At 40.3% G+C, this 7244-nt stretch overlaps 1 pseudogene; it reads left to right on the top strand.

Annotated features, from left to right (window-relative positions):
- The first annotated feature begins 211 nt into the window (after positions 1-211).
- LOC100724481 (putative elongation factor 1-alpha-like 3) lies at positions 212-1640 on the top strand (annotated as a pseudogene).
- The last annotated feature ends 5604 nt before the right edge of the window (positions 1641-7244 follow it).

Here is a 7244-nt window from a genome sequence, read left to right as displayed (position 1 = left end):
TCATAAGAAGAAAATTGGTAAGTTGGATTTCATTATAAATAAAATCTTTTGTTCTGTAAAAAAATCCTGTTAAAAGGAGGAAATGGTAAGCTATTTATCAGAAAAATTTGAAAAACACATATTCATCAAAAGACTATTATTTAGCTTTTTTGCAGTGGGTTTGCTGTGAGAACACAGGTGTAGTGAAAACCACCACCAAATCAAAGGCAATATGGGAAAAGAAAAGACCCACATTAAATTCATTGTCTCTGGACACGTGGATTCCAGCAAGTCCACCACTACTGGCCATCTGATCTACAAATGTGGTGGCATTAACAAAAGAACCACTGGAAAATTTGAGAAGGAGGCTGCTGAGATGGGGAAGGTTCCTTTGAATTTGCCTGAGCAGTGGATAACTGAAAGCCAGGTGTGAGCGTGATATCACCATTGACATCTCCCTGTGGAAATTTGAGACCAGCAACTACTATGTGACTATTACTGATGCCCCTGGACACAGAGACTTTATCAAAAACATGATTACAGGCACATCTCAGGCTGACTGTGCTGTCCTGATCATTGCTGCTGAGGTTGGTGAATTCAAAGCTGGTATCTCCAAGAACAGCCAGTATGTTCTTCTGGCTTACATGATGAATGCGAAACAACTAATTGTTGGTGTTTACAAAATGGATTTCACTGAGCCACCCTATATCCGGAATAGATATGAGGAAATTGTTAAGGAGGTCGGCACCTACATTAAGAAAATCAACTATAACCCTAACATGGTAGCTTTTGTGCCAATTTCTGGTTGGAATGCTGACGACATGCTGGAGTCAAGTGCTAATATGTCTTGGTTCAAGGAATGGAAGTTTATTCATAAAGATGGCCATGCCAGGGGAACTACACTGCTTGAAGCTTTGTATTGCATCCTTCTACCCACTCACCTAACTGACAAGCCTTTGTGGCTGCCCCTCCGGGATGATTACAAAATTTTTGGTATTGACACAGTACTCATGGGTCGAGTGGAGACTGATGTGTGCAAACCTGGCATGGTGGTCACCTTCACTCCAGTCAATGTCACAACTGAAGTAAAGTCTGTTGAAATGCACCATGAAACTTTGGTGAAGCTCTTCCTGGGGACAATGTGGGCTTCATTGTCATGAACATTTCTGTCAAAGATGTTCATTGTGGCAGTGTCACTGGAGACAGAAAAATGACCCACAGATGGAAGCAGCTGGTTTCATTGCTCAGGTGATTATCCTGAGTCATCTCAGCCAAGTCAGTGCTGGCTATGATCCTGTACTAGGTTGTCACATAGCTCGCATTACTTGCAAGTTTGCTGAGCTGAAAGAGAAGATTGATTTCTGGTCTGGTAAGAGGCTGGAAGATGGGCCCAAATTTTTGAAACCTGGTGATGCTGCCATTGTTCATACGGTTCCAGGCAAACGTGTGTGTTTAATTTCACTGTTTGGAATATGAGACATACAGTTGTTGTGAATGTCATCTAAGCAGTGGACAAAAAGGTTGTTGGAGCTGGCAAGGTCACCAAGTGTGCACAGAAAGCTCAGAAAGCTAAACAAATATTATTTCTAACACCTGCCACCCCAGGCTTCATCAATGGCAGAAGTCTGTCTCAGAACTATTTCTCCCAATTGGCCATTTAAGTTTAACAATGAAAGACTGGTTATTGATAACAATGCATCATAAAACCTTTAGAAGAAAAGGAGAATATTTTGTAAACCATTTGTGTGTGTGTGACAGTTTTTAAGTTATTAGTTTTAAAATCAATACTTTTTAATGGAAACAACGACCAAAAACCTGTCACAGAATTTGAGACTCATGAAAACAAAGTTTACTGAGAAAAAAGACTATTATTTGGAATATATAAAGAACTATAAAAAATGAGCAACTTAACATAACGCCCTAAGGCTCATCCACGGTGTCACAGAATCTTGTTCTTTTCCACGTCTGAATCGCATTCCACTACATACACACAACTGATCCTCTATATCCACAGGCTCCATATCCTCAAGTTCTATCAGCCATGGCTGGAAAATTTTGGGAAAAAATTGCATCTTTACTAAACATGTACAGAGTCGTTTTTCTTGTCACTTTTTTATACCGAGATCGAACTCACAACCTCAAGGTTGCCAGGCAGGCACTTATGCCACTGAGCTAAATCCCCAGCCCTCTTGTCATTGTTCTTAAGTAATACTGTATAATAATTACTTATATGGAATTGTATTGTATTTAGTGTTTTAAGTAATCTGGAGATGATTTAAGTATACAGAAAGATATGCACAGTTACATGCAAATGCCGTGCCATTTGATACACAGGGCTTTAGCATCTCCAAATTTCAGTATTAATGGGGGGTCTTGGAACTGATATCCCATGGATAATTATGTAACATATTTTTTCATCCATCCATAAACATTGGTTTGATTCCATGTCTTGATTTAGTGAATAATAATGGTGCAGTGAATATAGAAGTATAAATACGTATTTGACACATGCATTCAGTTTGCTGAGAACTGGGTCTACTGGGTCATACTGTTACTCTCTCTGTAGCTGAATGAAAGCATCGACTTTGACTATAGTTCACTCAACACTGGACTATGGCAGGCTCAGTTTCTTGTCTTATGGATCTCTCCATAAAGCAGCTTATAACATGGTTACTTCTTCAGAGTAAGCAAGTGAGATGAGCTAGAGAGAGACAGAGACGGAATGAGAGCTACACAGAAATCACAATCTTTTGTTAATCTTGCAAGTGACATTTCATCTTTTGCCACATTCTCTTTGTTAGAAGGAATTCCTTCTAGGGCCAGCCCATCCCAGTGTAACAAAATGTGCAGGTGCATGAGTGCCAGGAGCCAGAGATGAGTGGAAGACACTTTAGAGTTGGCCTTCACATGGGACCTGGATATTTGCTTGATAAATTAATAATTTATCAAGTGCAATGATAGGCTTTGATGCCAATCAGAAGGGGCAAACCATATGATAAGGTTGCCAAAATCAATCCATTTGTTAACACTTACAGCTCAGGGACTTTTCAAAGAAGGCCCATTTTTGGAAGGCTCTAGCTGTCACATTCTTGCAGCTGAGTTGAGTCAGAGGAGTAGAGACCACTTCCGCAGGATATTTATTTGTGTGTGGTTAGGTTCTGCTCATCTGACTGTGGAAGGTAAGCATTACCAATGAGCTGTCTCTGACATCTTCAAGAAGATTCAGGCTTATGAAAATCATGGGTATGTCAAGAAATACTTCCTTGGTTAAACAAAACAGTTTATTATTAACCCAGAAAGAATCCTCTTTCAGAGGCTATAGATAGTGTTACAGTTTGTACCTAGATGTACAAAATCGCCACCAAAACCTCATACAGTCATATACGGGGCCTTTTTAGAGGTGGCTGGATCTAGAGTGTGTGATTACTAAGTTAGTCTGCTGATTGTTTTGGTATAGTTCTGCTGCGATCAAGGATGTGATGCTGGGATTGATTCATGGTGCAATGCTAGGATCGAGGGTGTGAATGTTACCCACTCATAGGGAGATATAAAGGATGAGACCTAAGAGAAAGTGTCTTCTGATTTTTCACTGGTTACATGATTGCTTTTCCTGCCTTCTGCCTGCCATGAAGTGTTTCTCCACCGCACTGACCCTCTGTCATGCCATCCTGCCTTGGAGCTGGCCAACTATGGACTGAAACCTCTACCTACTGTGAGACAAATAAACCCTTTCTCCTTTAACTTTGAGTGTTGAATATTCTGTCTCAGGAGCAAGAAAAGTAACTAAAACATGTAGTGATACAATACCGACTTCAATAAATGAATGAATGTCAATATCAGTAGTGAGTAACTTTTGAAGTTATCTATCTACCCCAGTGAGTCTGATGTGGATGCCACAGGTAGAAATGAAGCTTTAAGGCAACACCAAGTATCATGCCTGAGTCTGCCTCAAAGAAAAGCACTAGAAACATTAAATATTCCTATGTTTATTGCACAACTCTCTTAATGTCCCTGTCTTCTCCCTATTATCTGTGACTGTTGACTGTGCCAGATTTTTAACACAAAGCCATGCCACCAAGTGAACTGGCCCTGAGGAGAGCCAGGTTCTGGATATCATTGGAAGGTTGGGGAATGTTTGTTCAGCTCCAAAGCCTTTTCTCTCATTAGCTTTGTAACCGTCTCCAGAATCTATCATTACTCACGAAGGCTATTGCAGATTCAGTAGGAGACACCTCCCACCCTCTTGCCCCTTAAATGTATGTCACCTGGGAGAGCATATGTAGCAGGTTTTTCTTTACTTTTTTAAGTGAAAAAAATCAGGATAGCAATTCTAAGCTGAAATCTTGTAAATGAAGCTCCCAAGAGCAAAGTTTCAGGCAAAGGAGTTGGAGAGATGTCTGAAAACCCTGGCAGGCATGCATTAAAACCCTTGGGTTTCCTACGAATGGGAGAAAAGAGCCTTGTGGAGGACCACCTGGGTGACTCTCCTTGAACAAAGACAAAGAACAGTTACCGCCATTTTGGCTAAATCTGGTCCTGTCTCCGAGTACTGATATGTACAGAGCTGGCTAGGCCATTTCCTTTTTCCTTCAATTGGCTGAGAGCAATATTAGTATGGCCTGCGGAGGCACTGATGTGTAATCTCTCAAGCTAGGTGAGAGTTGCTGCTTCCCCACTTTGTGACTCCCAAAAATATGGTTGAGCCTGTGTGAGCCAGAATGAAGAAAGACATCTCCAGGGATGTCAACTGGGTTGGCCTTGAGATGAGACAGCTTCCCAGAGCAGAGAAGTTTGCACAGCAGAGTTAACGCATCAGCTCCCCAAAACATTAAATATTACCTCAATTGTGTTGCGTAGCTTGGTCTTTTTGCATATCCTTCTTTCTGTATATTGCTTCAGGTCTCCTAGCTAGCCCAGCTCACAGAATTCCCATATTTCCTACCATTCTCACAGTCACTCATCCTCAAGCCACTCACTTTTCATGAATTAATAAAATCTGAGTTAGGCCCTGGTTCAAGGCCTTTGTTCTGATGAACCTTCATCCTGGCTGGACTTAGGACCTCTTGTCTCCCCATAACTATAAATATGTCTTACTGTCTTTACTCTCATTGTGGGTTGCCCTGGAAGTGGTAGATAGGCATTAACTTACTAGAATTCCAATGTTTCTGTAGGATTACAAATATAAACCTCCCAGACCATGACAAGGATGGAAAAAGGATCTCTATAGAGCCTCACTGCAGCTCATTCTGCCTTCCCACCGGACACTGTAGGGTGTCAGCTGTAGCAAGTGCATACTGTGATCTGCCTCATGATGCCATTGAGGATTATTGTTACTTTACAGGTGAGAAAGACAGGGCTCAGGAAGCCAAATGATAGTGCACTATTGTCTAGTTTACTTGCCACAATATGACAATTATGTAACTCTCGTACTGGGTTGAATAGTATACTTAACGGTCCTCAATATTCCCACAAAATTCATGTCCTTTCAGAATCTCAGGAAAGGCCTTTGAAAATATAAAAAGTTAAAATGAGATCATACTAGATTTTTTGGAGGAGGAGGGGGAGTCATAAGTCAGGGAATGGTATCATTGTAAGGGAAAGGAAAGGAAGTTTCAGACATAGATTTAAAAAAAAAAAATCCACAGAAGGTGGAGGAGTCTTTACAGTGAAACAACAGTAAGATTAAAAACTCTGAAGAAACCAGAAACCAGCAGAAAATAGAAAGACGGAAGGGAAAGAGCATTTTCTCGAGCATGGTCCTGCCAACCTCTTAGTTTTGGACCTCTAACCTCTAACTGTGGGCAAATGAATTTCTGTTGTTCTAAGCAACTCAGACACTTTGTCATAGTGGCCTTAAGAAATCGTGATCTCGAACCTGGATGTAAGTCTGGGTCCTACATGCCATTGTTATCAGACCCTAACTAAACGTTTCTCAAGAGTTCGCCCATCTTTTGTTTTCCTGTTTCTTGACATTCCTCCTTTGAATCCAAGTTTCTCTGTCCACAATTTTACCCCCTCACAGATTCATGGGGAAGTGAGAGATGTGGTCTGAAACCACGCACCTCACTTCCCAGCATTTCACATTTCTGTTTTCCTGAACAAGTGAGTCCTGAGATCCCCGCTGCTGGGAGCCAGGCCTTCAGCTGCCCAGGTCCCTTGATTTGTGTGATTCATGTGGCCAGTTCATAGTATATATACTTTGTAGGATTTTACTCAAAGGGATATATATTCTTTTATCTTGTGTGTGGGATAGTTTCCAAATAAAATTTCAAGTTACCAAGTCAGTGGACATCACCAGAGAGAGCCAGACTTTCTTTATAAAGGTTCCACTGAGAGGCTTTCTTCTACTGAATTTTTTAAAAAAATGGCTGTCTGGCTTTTGTCTTCAGTGAATCTTGTTCTGGAAAGTTCTGCATCCACTTAACTGTATGAATGTGAGTTCTGTGGTTTGGATCCCAGCTCTGCTCCTCCATCACCTTTTTCCCACTTTAAATCTGTCTAAACCAGGATTTCTGGCAAAGTTGGGGGCTGGACAAGTGAAATGGAGCATTTTATCCTTTGTCTCTTGCTGCCCCCTGCTGGTCAAATTGTTGCTTTTTATAAATTTGGCTTGATTTTTTTCCCCCCTATTTCTTTTTAAACAAAAGAAATGAACAGATAGGTTCCCAGTAGATGAAGGAGGAGGAAGAATTATAATGTCTCTGAAAGAATGTATTAGACAAGCTCCCTTACTTAAGACTTTCGGTTCATTTTTTAAAATGAATGAAAATTACATTATTTAAAATGTTTGTATTTAGCTAATTTTAAACATACACAATAGCTCTTTTTAAACATACACAATTGTGACTCAGATGTGCTTTGACTTATTATGGAATTATATACAAATAAACCCATTGTAAGTTGAATATAGTCAAAGGTAATAATGTGTTTAGTACGCCTGACCCACCAAAAAATCCTTGCTCAGTTTGGCCTTCTTTAAACATGCACAGAACACTTACATTCACCTACAATTGGACAAAACCATCTAATGCAAAACCTGTTTTATAAAGTGTTGAAATAACTTCTGTAGTTAATTGGATACTTTGCAGAAAGTGGGAAACAGAATGGTTCCACAGGTGTTCCAAGTAGTTTGCATTGAGTGTGTCACTTTTGCAACTTAGCTAAGGTTGAACATCATTGAGTGGAACTATCATAAGATCCATCTGTATGTTATAATTGTTTTGCAAGGTCATTTGATTTATGAAAGTGCCAATTTAATGCATAGT

This window comes from Cavia porcellus, unplaced genomic scaffold (genome assembly GCF_034190915.1).
Source record: "Cavia porcellus strain 051 isolate PalLab524CR breed Dunkin Hartley unplaced genomic scaffold, mCavPor4.1 scaffold_30, whole genome shotgun sequence".
Lineage (NCBI taxonomy): Eukaryota > Metazoa > Chordata > Mammalia > Rodentia > Caviidae > Cavia > Cavia porcellus.
This window is presented reverse-complemented; position numbering and strand designations above follow the sequence as displayed.